At 35.9% G+C, this 12938-nt stretch overlaps 1 protein-coding gene across 5 annotated transcripts in view; it reads left to right on the forward strand.

Annotated features, from left to right (window-relative positions):
* The first annotated feature begins 507 nt into the window (after positions 1–507).
* Positions 508–12938, forward strand: part of Spn (protein phosphatase 1 regulatory subunit spinophilin) — a 241724-nt gene continuing 229293 nt past the window's right edge. For all 5 annotated transcript variants that reach the window (XM_085959922.1, XM_085959924.1, XM_085959926.1 and 2 more), the window contains exon 1: positions 508–1068. The gene's annotated coding sequence lies outside the window, so the exon portion shown is untranslated. The remainder of the gene's footprint in view (positions 1069–12938) is intronic.

Genomic DNA, 12938 nt, shown 5'->3' on the forward strand with positions numbered 1-12938 from the left:
TATTATTACCATTTCAATAGTAGGTAGGTACATATACTGGGGTGTTTAATAATAATACAATACTTAGGTACTAATAGAAATTGGTTGATAATCGTACCTCTATATTTTATGCGGAAGTTTACCACTAAAAGAATGATAATAAATGAGATATTACCTGGATATTATTATATTGAATAGGTTTATTGATTTTTAAACGAATTTTAATTAAATATTTTGCTCTTCGAATCACTATTGAAAAATTTTGAGTGAATCTATGCTGTCATTTGAAATGATAAGGATTATGTAGGTACCTACCTATTTATATTTTATTCTTTCAAAAATTTATAAATCGTTGAGCTCATTTTAACAAATTTATTTCAATAATTGTTGAGCTGAAAAATAATAATTCGTGTGGAACGAAAAACATTTTATTTTTGCGGGAACGGTAAATTAATATCATTTTTGACAATGATAAATTGGGTATTATATCGATTTTAATGGCAATACTCCTTTCCAGTCGTTGACCGCACTGAAATCTTTCTGTCTCTATAAAAATAGTCTGTTTCACTCTTATTAAACGAGAGTTGCGCGAGTCGGTTGTTCGTTGTTGAGCCGGCGCTGCTCGTCGCTCGTGAGTGTTGCCCCTCCCACCCCTGGCAACTGTTTATCGTGTTAATTCACCGGTACGTCAGTTCTTCGACTCGATCTTTTCTCCTTTCTTTTTTTTGTTAGAAATCGCCTCGCCGCAGAGTTTGAGTGGACCCGATATAATGATATACGCAATATTATTTCCGCTTATCTCGCGAATGCCCGCAGTTCATCAATATCAATGGCATTTTCTCGGACTCGGTGATCGCACGCAGGATTCATTTCACGGTTATTGATGTTGTGAGTACGGCTAGTGTGTAAAAATGTCTCACGGTAAATAAAAACTTCCGTGTTGTGCTGTGTTTGTGTTGTTGATCAAGTGTTGAGATTCTGTGTTCAAATGGTCACCAATAATTAATTGTTTTCGTTGTTTTGTGGAAAACAGTCGACATTTCGCAGATTTTCAGATGCAAAGGATTTCTTGGTTTTCCTGCTTCTAAGGTATGTCTTATGAAATATAATTGACAATGCGCGTTACATTCAACTTAATATTTGGATTAAATGCTCTGCGGTGAATCAATACAAGCTTTCCAGATTGTTATAATAATACACATCACATTATGCCCGCTACGGTTGCCAGTTTTCGAAGGTTGCTCAGCAAAGAAAGTATGTACGTAGTAAGAAACTATGTACGATGAACGGAATGAAATCATTGTAACTGGCTGCTTCTTCTTACAAATGATGTTAAATTCAGAAATATGTTGATATAAGTACTCCGAAAAAAGATAGTGTAAACTGTAAACTATAAAGAATGAATAACATAATACTTTTTGTATTTATGTCGGTGTCCTGTAAATATATTATTATCATACATTGATAGGAAAGTAAATAACGTACATAACACAGATTGAATGAAATGTTTTCTCGGTATTATCTTTCCCGTACAATCAACCGCACGACAAAATAATTTACCGTATTGATTGTGATTTGTGACACGTGCTGTACAATGTAGGAAGTCATCTGGTTTTCGGAAATCCTCATAACCGAGTTATTTACCGAATAAATACGGTGTTCGTGAATAAGGTAGCCGGTTTTAGTGTCGTCAAAATATTACAACACCGCCTACATACCCGTAGTACGTTTTCAGCTGATTTTAATCATTACGTTTGGCGTAGGTACGAAGTTACGCCCAACCCCGAAGGGTTGTATTTATAAAAAATATGTTCCATAACTACTTATGTCAGACAACAGTTTTAAGTAGGTATTGATAAGAGTGCATACGAATAATTACTACAAGTAGTTATTTATTTAGTTAATTATACTGAATTTCAATGGTAATTATATTATTATTTATTACATAGTAGGTATTTCAACGACTTTTATTTTATCATGTCGTGAATTATTATTGAAGTCTATTTTCGTGTTATAACGGTTATAAAATTTTTCCGCGTTCGATTTTCAAACGACTCATAAATTGGGTACCTACCTACCTAGGTACCTACTTTAGACTTTTATCTTGCTTGCAAAATATTAACGTGGCTACTACTTAACCTAACTACACGTTAAAGATCTGAATTTTTAATATTTAGATACGAATCGAAAATATATTTATTTTATTTGTCACAGTGGGCAAAGTGCCGCCCCTAAGTAGAATGCCGTCCCATTCAATTTTTAGTTTAAAAATTTGATATGTGCCTAATTACCTGGGCATACCTAAGTATATGTTTATCTGTGGCTGTCTCAAATAGACAAATACACAAAAATATTTTAATTGACATTCACACCATCTACTGAGATTTAAAGCATTTCCACGAAACACACTCAAACACGGGTGGTTTTAGGTACATGGAGGTCTGTGGCTCTGTAGGGTTTGGAGGCACCCTTGGTGTAATAACCGGCATTAAAATGTGTATTACAATACGATATTATAATAGTTATGTTGACAGGATTTTTTATGCTTCGATTATTTTTTGATGTGACAGTGTCGTCTGCATCATGGAAAACCACAATTGATCTCAAAAGAAGTAATATTTTTGTATCCATTCTTTCTCTAATAATTCTGACCTTTATAATGTTTTTCCCCTATGCAACACGTCATGGGCTGCATACCCACCCCCACGGGACATAACTGATTTGACGTTTACGTTATAGAAATCCGTAATAATGATTTCAAAACATTTTTTTTCGATTGTTAATTCTATGATAGCTAATTTGAGTTATTTCTTAACAGCTGTGTCTAGTTTCATTGCCTCTAGATTTTTTCTTTGTAAAATGTTAGTATAGTCTAGACCAGGGGTTCCCAACCTTTTTGTACTCTAGAGCACATTCTAAAATATCGGTAGGGTGGCGGGCACCACCTATTTTTAATCGACAAACTCCTTCCATAACTTCTCATTTTCCCATAATTTATTTTCTTATATTCATAATTTATTAATAAATAATAAACAAAAATGTTTCAAAATAATAAAACGATTATTCAAATTGCATACACACAGAGAAATGTATTTACAAAACGTAAACAAAGTAAACAAAAAACACAAATACAAAGAAAACATTTTATAAAAAAATAGAATATCAATATGTCAATGTGATCTTTGGCATTGCATATCATTGGCCACTGCCTCATAATTAGGAAAGTGTGACGATAATCCTGTTAGCAAACAATCATAAAGATGTTCATCGGTGAGTCGAGATCTATATCTTGATTTTATTAAGTTCGTGTTTGAAAACAATGATTCGCATAAATATGTCGAACCGAAAAATGATTCAATTTTATATGCCGCTTTTTTCAAAAATGGGAACTTTTCTCTGTCCACTGTATTCCAAAAGTCCTCTGATATTAAGGATTTAAGCAAAATATCATTTTTAAGCTCCAAAATTTCCAACTCTAGTTCTTCTGTCTTACCTTGAACAAAATCTGCAATACATGCGGCCATTTCCATTACATTTAATTGGCAAGTAAAAGGATTGATACAGAAGGAAACAATTGGCTCGATATCTGTAAACTGCAAAAATCTCTCTTCAAATTGTTTTTTTAACACTTGAAGATGCTAAATAAATAATGACCCGTTTAATTAATTGTTGCCTAGCATTTTATTCATATGTGGGAAATGCACGAGAGAATTGATCTGCAGATGTGATATCAACAAATCCAATTTAGCTTTAAATGACTTTACAGAGCTTATCATTTCAGCTATGTTTTTGTCTTTCCCCTGCAACTCCAAATTTAAAGAATTCAATGTTTCCATTATGTCTGTGAGAAATCCCAAATCAATCAGCCAGCGAGAGTCAGCTAGTTCATCATAATTTTCCTTTTTATCGTTTATAAATGTTTTTATTTCTTCAATTAAACTCACAAATCTTGTAAGAACCTTTCCTTTACTGAGCCAACGTACTTCAGTATTCAGAATAAGATCATGTTTTTTATCTTCAGTATCTTCTAACAGGGCCTTGAAAAGTCGGTGTTGCAAAGGAGCTGCTCGAATAGAATTGATTATTTTTGTAACTATTTTCATAACGTGTTCAAATGGCAATTTTTTACAACACAGAGCTTCCTGGTGGATAATACAGTGGTAGGATATAAAGTTAAAAGTTATAAAGTCGGGTTTTCTGCGTGTGTCAGGCTAGCGTGAAAATTCTGTCTCTGTCGAATAGTGGCGGGCACATACGAATCGTTCCGCGGGCGCCATGGTGCCCGCGGGCACGGGGTTGGGAACCCCTGGTCTAGACTGACTCGATTCTAGACTTGTTCTGAAAGTAACTTATGTATTATAAATATCATTGTTACTATTTACTTTCTCCAATATTTATTATAATGTTAGATACGCACAACTTTAGTGCTTGTCGCTTGTCATGATAGATTCTATTTTTGTCTATCAGTATTAATATGTTTATTTGAAATGTTTCAGTTTATTACATACAATAATAATTTGTATGAAATATATTATAATCTCTTACACAATGGACTATAATCATTTTGTACAATATCGATTTTCAGAACGCCTGTTATTAGGTAGGTAAGTACCTACTTGTAATTTTTTTTTACTTCAATTATTTTAGACAATCACTTTCACTCGCTGGGCGAGTAAAGGACGCAACATTGACATGTCAATGAATTAAAAAATACCAAACAATATTATTGTATTCTATATTCTAAAATATTCTAAAAAAATATATTTTACCTATTACATTCGAACGATTTTATGAATTTTGTGCGTTTTAACAATTTACTGATCCTCGGCCATATAAGAGAATACCATTACATACAGCATTCCCCAACTCGTTATCTAAGGAGAGATCAACGGTGAACGTAGCAGATGATGATCCCACATTGTGTGGCTTAAGAACCTCCGTGATCGGTACGTGTGCAGTTACACCGATCTGTTCCGGGTAGCAGATGATAGAACAAAGATCATTTAGCTAGATGGTGGCTAACTTTCGATAGGAGATGGCATGATAAGAATAAGAAGTTGATTTGTATAAGTTCACTCCGAGATGCCTAATGCGGGCATCACTGAGGTCCTTGCATTTTTCTTGATCGCTGTAACAAATATCTACCAACTGATTAGGTACTACTTCTAGTAGTCTTGATAATGGTGTTACAACCGAAATAGCTATCGACTTAAAAATATACATCGTAGAATTTAATATAATTTAGGTATCTTATCATTTTAAATAGCGTACTGTACTACGCTGTGGGACACGTCCTGTTCTAACGATGTGAAGGAGATTTCATTCCATAGATAGGGGATGGGCAGGGAACACAGAATTAATGGGAACTGAAATACCTAACGGGTGTGGAGTAACAGGCGACCGATCTCGAGTGTGGAAGAATATGGGCAAACTTAAACACGTGTCAAGAATACGTCATTCTAAGTTTGTCCATCGTTCTGATAACTGCTCTCGGTTTATGCACCGACGCTTATTCAATATTGGCGTATTTGAAGGTTGCAACACACACTATTAATTAATTGCACGTCTATATTGTGTATTTCATTTTCGTAGGACACTCACACATTCAAAACCCTACTTCAAAATGTAGTGTATTGGGGTATAGCCTATCTGAATTCTATTTATTAATCTGTTCTGTGGGGATGGGATTCGAAGATGCATGGACAAAGTAATTTGAAGGCGGCGACGCTGGATAGACCAGAATAGAGACGTTTCTGGAAGAGGCCAAGACGCGCCAAGTGTTGTAATGAGAACAATTTGAAGCCTTGCGGGAAGGTTGTGATGTGGAATTTTATTTTATTTAAATACGTATTTTAAATTAAACCTATTTTATGTGACCATTTTTGCTTCTAAGCATGGTAACCATATGCGCCTCTACCGAGTGGAGAATATAATAATAATATTTACATATTACCATTACTTTTATTATGGCTAATGGCTGTTTGTCATTCGTCCACCCCTTTTGACCAATGTTCATTGTATAAACAATGCGTAATATTTTGGGATTGAACCCGCACTCACGGGTTCAGAGTACAACTACTCCAACGTTATGCATGTATTATAACTAGACAGCACACTAGTCTGGAGATCTGTTGGTAACCGATAAATAAAAAAGTTACTTCTTAGCAGTGAAGTGATTATTAGCTGATAATAATAACACAACAGTCAACTTGCTCGCCTGTCGGTGAGGTGACTCCGGAGTCTATTCCAGTTACTTGCTGCATCTTTTTATCAGCGGCCGTATTGTCACCGGTTTCTGTTTCTAAGAATTTCGCGATACCTTTTTAGGACCGCGAAGTCGATATGCAGCGGACGGTAGGTTACAGGAGTACAGCCGACGCCGGCGAGCGACTAGTTTTTGTGATGAGAGGATGGACGGCATTTCAACGATCAAGTAGATCTAGTGGGGAACGTGTTGGAAGCAGAGCTGGAGATCGAACCGGAACCGAACCACGGCTTCTCGTGGTTCGGTTCCGGTTCGTTTGGATCCGAAACCTGAATCGTTGATTCCGAATCTTGAAAACGCTGAACACATAGGTTTAATTGTTTAAAAAATGCTTATAGCTAAACTCATGGCCCCCAAATCTTGAAGCGGGCCCCCAGGCTAGAATATTCGGCGCCCTCTACCTATCTCTAATGAGACAGTGTGACTATCTACAGCTGTGTATTCCAAATAGTGTTAGGATATTTTATAGCGATTTTTTGTATTTTTTAATCCACCCACTTGAATTATGGAGTTGTCGAATATCGATAATTTTTATATATTTATGTATATCGAATGTTTTTTTTACTATTAGTGAAATTTGTGATATGTGTTTATCTCAGTTGGCTGATCGATCCGACACGCCGGGCCCCCAAGCTAGAGCCCTGTCAACCCCCCCCCCCCTTGTGGGGGCCATGGCTAAACTACATACTAATAATACATTCGGATATGATGTTGTACAAAAAAATGCTAATGTGGTTGACTACCTATACGTTTCCATGTCTATATTATGCTCCAAAATAGTATAATCGTACACAATATTCTTTTTTATGTACCCTTATGTACCCTGGGTAGGTAGGTATACTTAAGTACCCAATTGATTTTTTAAAGAGCCGAAACCTGGTTTCTAATTTTTGATGTTATGGAACCGAACCCTATTGGAATTATCTGGAACTGAACCCAAAAGCGAACATCAAAAAAATGGGGGTTGGAACAGCTCTGTTTGGAAGTTATATTTTGTAACAACATTGAGACACCGTCAGTAGAAGAACGGATATTCAGCGTGTGGACAGTCTAACGGGGAAATTGGCAAATGGGCTATCTCTTGTATTTTTATAACCGACATCCACCAGGTTCAATCCGCGTGTAACACTAAGAATGAAATTCCAGATCATATTGACAAATTAATGTAAACTTATTTCCACCAAGCACACTTACTATAGGTAAGTACAGTTTAATTTCATGACTGAGGATCTAGAGTTGGGTATTTCCCGAGAAAATCTCAATCCCGAAATGATGAAATTTTGAATTCTCGAGATTCGGGATTTCCAGAAAAGAATTCTCGAGATATCGGGAAATTTTAAAAAAACTTGTGAAAATCAGTGTAAAAACAGAAAAATTCCAAAAAATATGATTTTTTATGAAGAAGACTGTAAGATTAAAGATCTGTAAGAAGACAAACAAAATAGAATTAGGAAAACAAAAATAATTGAAAACATCACTTATTAAAATAGAATTTCAAAAAACATAGACTGTCAATCGCTGCGTCTGACAATCGCGTACGCTTTTGAGACACAAAATCCCCTTATGTTGCAAAAATTGCGCTCATTTTGAGTCGACGTTGACTTAATTGTGTTTAATCAGTCTTTGAACGTTTTGTGTTTTCTGTCCACTTTTTTCATATAGAAAATCGTTTTTCAATTAATATTTGATAATAAAGAAATCCCGAATCCCGAGAAAAGATTATCGAGATTCGGGATTTCCCGAAATGTTAACAATCAATTCTCGAGATTCGGGATGGAAAATCTCGAGAATTCCCGTCGGGAAATTCCCGAAACCCAACTTAATCATAACTCGGATGTCTTCTGTGGACTATACTATTTCACTCCATTCATTCGTGATTGACTTGTGGTGATTTTGAAAACCCTGGCTCGGCACCCATGATTTGACCCGCATGGGAAAGCGCTCTTCATCCTCTCCGACCTTCGACTTCACACAAATTTAATTCATTCATATAAAAATAGACGATTGTGGTATATTAAGTAACTAACTATATTGAATTGTACAATGCAATATTTATTAAGGTATTCAGTTGAAAAATGAACTGAACGAAAAACGAATTCGCATTCATATCTTTGACATAATATTATAGCTGGTTCACTTTAATATTGGAAAATATAGAGATTTTGTATCTCGCAAGCAAAGAGACAAGAATCGTTGACGATTATCGAATTCGCCGACGGTGGCGAATTGTGTGACATGTTGAATTACATTATCATCATTGGATACTGCGACCCAATGTGGGGCTTTGATCGCCTCAAGGAAACATCCACTACCTCAAGGATGTAAGTAATATGCCTCTCTCAACACGGCCGAACTCTCGTAGTTTGGGTCTTTCGACCCCCCTTAGTGCAGTAACACTACTTGAGTGATTTTCACAGTGCACCGCATTGAATACGCACGATTAAAAATAATATGATTAATAACTGACATTTAATTTATAATGAAAACTCTTTGTACTCGCATTAATTATTTATGATACATCTACATATTATTCGATTTTCCTCGTCATCATACTTCGTACTTGATAATTTGTAATATAATAAACAACCCGATCAAGCAAGTAACGTGGAGCATTATTGTTGTTCCGAAATGAACTATGAGACGGACGCACAGTAGGAGAAAAGCCCAAAATCGTGGCCAAAACCTGAAATGACCTCTGATTTGAATAAAAATTGGCATCCAGAGGCTTTGAAGGTCGCTGATTACGAATCCGAAAGCCAAATTATCGTAAACAAAATGGCCGATCCAATATGGCGGACATGGATGTTAAAAAGGTGCCAGATCTTGTCAAAAATTGGTATATACGGGTTTTCAAGGTCGCTGATTACGAATCCGAAATGTAAATGATCGTAAACAAAATGGCCGATCCAATATGGTGGACATGGATGTTAAAAAGGTACCAGATATTGACAAAAATTGGTATATACGGGTATCGCTGATTACGAATCCGAAATCTAAATTATTGTAAACAAAATGGCCGATCTAAAATGGCGGACATGGATGTTAAAAAAGTGTCAGATCATGACAAAAATTGGTATATGCGGGTTTTGAAGGTCACTGATTACGCATTCAAAAGCTAAATTATAGTAAACAAAATGGCCTATCAAGCACAAGACGCACCTATTCCGCAGGTAACTTTTGTAAATTTCGCAAGGTTATACAATAAATTAAAGGCCTAGACTATGAGCTTTGCAAAATGTGACAAAATATATAACTTTTCGACTAGTTGAAAATGCAAGTTTTCAAAATTATTTATGCAGAAATTATGCAGAAATTATGCAGAAATTTGTACTACATTTCAATAATTTATGCATTAAGTTTAGACTCAACCAATGTAAAAATATTTTCTACATACCTCCAGAAGTCGTATTCATGTCGCAGAATTGAAATTAAACACTTCACTTGAAATTTATGGGTTTTCAAAGTCACCGTTATTTTCGTCTGTTTAGCACGCAACGCGTACACTCTCCACGAAGGCTAACTTCCAACTGACGCAGCGACGAAGGTATACGGTCAAAACGCTTCCCCTTTCACAATGAAATGCAGTCCTCTACCTGACTGACTACTCAAGTATCCCCATTTCGAAAATTCATTTCTGGGGTTTTGGCCACGTTTTTGGGCTTTTCTCCTACTGTGGGACGCTACCATATGACGTCTGCGGTCACTGGTCAGTGGTCATGCATGTAATAATTGCAATTTGCAATATACCACCTGGCAACAATAAATTTTGTTATGTTGGTGAATATTTATGCGATTTTTTATCGACCGATCTCGGTTTCCAACTGTCGATTTAATTGGTTTATTTTGCAAGTAACTAGGTAAGTATATGCAACGTTACTAAGTGCAAATGCAATACACTTTGATGGAAAACAATAATGCCCCGATAGTCCACTATTCGTGTACCTGTGTCCATTTAAATTTAGTAATTAATGACCACGCTGCAGCTAAGTTTCTCCGCAATACTAGCCGTTTTCTTCTATATAACGGCGGTCAACGGAATTGCTCGGTTAGTAGTAGGTAATAGGTATGCCCTTGATATAATTAAACTCTCGCACGTCTAAACTCGTCCGACTGCAACGCGTCGAATATTTCGATGTGATTTTGTTTGTTTACAAAATACATATTATAACTAAATGACCTCCTTCGTAATAGAAAAGTTCCATTATTTCGAAAAGTATATCGAAGTCACGCCACCCGTATTTTTAAAACATTTCTGTCTGGAAACCGTTCGTGAGGAATCTATTAGCGACGGTTTCACGTCGATAGTGTTATTAATAAAAAATATAGTTAACGATGATTGTATGGTGACTTCAGTTTGGATCTCCCCCAAATTTTAATGAAATTTAATGTATTGTCAGCGCAAACACTTGTGTAGTGTGCCGGGATACGGGAAGTATGCGAAATTTAGCTTGACAGAAAGACAACAAAAGAAACTTAACTGTGTGGTGTGCTCAATTAATGCATTTTTAAAAAAATATCAGTAAGAGATAATAATATACACAATCGAAATTTTGAGTTAATTAATTACATTGATTCTGAGTGTTCCGAATATAAAGTACCAACGTTACCAAATACAAATGAGGGGTAGTTAAGCAACTAAGTGGTAACTGTCTAAGTTTTATGGACTTTTTTTTTCAAGAAAGAAACTCCGTATCCCCATTGAACGTTTGGCTCTTAAAAAAGCATAAGTACTGCGATGAAGATTTAATGCTGCAGTTAAAATTTAATCCAGATTAACGACACGTGGGGTGTAATGGCGTCAGCAGTAGGTACTAAATTTATTACCCGCCCCAGCTGAGATTATAAGCGTGGTAGGTAGTCATTTGCGTGAATCGATCGATAAAGGATACTGATAGGTACGAGGGTGGGTCAATAATTCCTTAGAAAAAAGCATTAAAACAGTTTTTATTTTTGTATTTTTTTTTTATTTCTCAACATAATCTCCTTGGAGCTCAATACACTTGGTTAGACGTTTCTCAATTTTTTTTAAACCGTCAGAAAAATAAGTTTTCGGAAGGTCCTCAAAATAAGCATTTGTCCGATCGATGACTTCTTCATTTGAAAAAAAACGTTGTCCACTTAGCCATTTTTTTAAGTTTGGGAAAAGGAAAAAGTCACTGGGGGCTAAATCTGGCGAATACGGTGGGTGGTCGACCAATTCGAACTTCAATTCTTCAATTTTAGCCATTGATCGTAAACATGTGTGAACACGGGCATTGTCCTGATGAAAGAGGATTTTTTTTCCTGTTTAAATGAGGCCGTTTTTCTTCAATTTCGTTTTTTAGCTGGTCCAATAAAAATGCATAATAATCCCCTGTTATTGTTTTTCCTTTTTCCAAATAGTCAACGAAAATAATTCCACGTGCATCCCAAAATACAGTAGCCATAACCTTACCAGCTGATTTTACGGTTTTCGCCTTCTTTGAACATGGTTCGCCTTTCGCAATCCACTGCTTTGACTGTTCTTTCGTCTCGGGAGTATAAATAGTGGTGTATCCATGTTTCATCTACAGTCACAAAGCGACGAAAAAATTCATCCGGATTGCGTTGCATGAGCGACAACAGGGCTTTAGAGGCCACCACCCTATTGCGTTTATTGTCGACTGTGAGCAAACGCGGCACCCATCTTGCAGAAACTTTTTTCACGCCCAATTTGTCATGTAAAATAGAAATGACGCTACCTTTTGAGATCCCTGTAACCTCAATTATCTCACTCAACTTTAATCTTCGGTCACTTAACACCATATCGTGGATTTTATTGATCATTTCTGGTGTAGTCACCTCTACAGGACGTCCTGAGCGTGGTTCATCCTTTGTTGATGTACGACCACGTTTAAATTCATTTAACCAGTTATAAATAGTTGCAAGTGAAGGAGCAGATATGCCGTGAACTAAATCCAACTCATTTTTTATTTCCTTTGCTGTTAACCCTTTTATATTAAAATGTTTAATAACAGCTCTAAACTCAATTTTTTCCATTTTTCCATTTTCCACAAGCAAATTTTTTTTTTAAATGTACGAGAAACACACAACAACCCGACCAATCTGATTGAAACTTCGCAGCATACTGAATCGGTAGTGCCGCTGCATGAAAACAAACCGCTTACAGTACTAGTCGCGCCACCTGTCGGCTTTTCTAAGGACTTATTGACCCACCCTCGTATTACAGGTTCTTCATAAATGCGTGGAAAAGTAATATTTGGGCATTGTGTAGTCAGGTTCTGATTTTTTTTATAGCTAGACGATTCTTTAGCCGTTAACGTATACTTTGACGTAAAAATACTTAAAATTACATACATTGAATTCTTATTTCATCTGCAAGTACCTAACTAATGAAATTAAAACGTGACAATCAATGAGTTTTTTAAAGTGTGTAAATTATTGGTCTATAATTCCAATCCGCGATGGACGAATGGTAATGTGTCCGCTCATCAGTGTTGCCATCTTTTCAAAGAGGAATTATAGTACAGACCCTCCAAAATTATAGTAGGTATTTGGGGGAAAAATATAGTACGCGTTGTCATCTGTTTAAAATGTATAGCTTTTTGTTTCTCAGAAAAAAATAACGGAGGATTTGAGAAACTCCGAGACCCCTTTTTATTTAGGTACCTCTTCCGACCAAAAGTGCTTAACGAAGAATTCAAGAAATTTCATT

The sequence above is a fragment of the Rhyacophila brunnea genome, unplaced genomic scaffold (genome assembly GCF_057557595.1).
Source record: "Rhyacophila brunnea isolate RB1 unplaced genomic scaffold, BYU_Rbru_1.0 scaffold_9, whole genome shotgun sequence".
In the NCBI taxonomy this organism is placed as follows: Eukaryota; Metazoa; Arthropoda; class Insecta; order Trichoptera; family Rhyacophilidae; genus Rhyacophila; species Rhyacophila brunnea.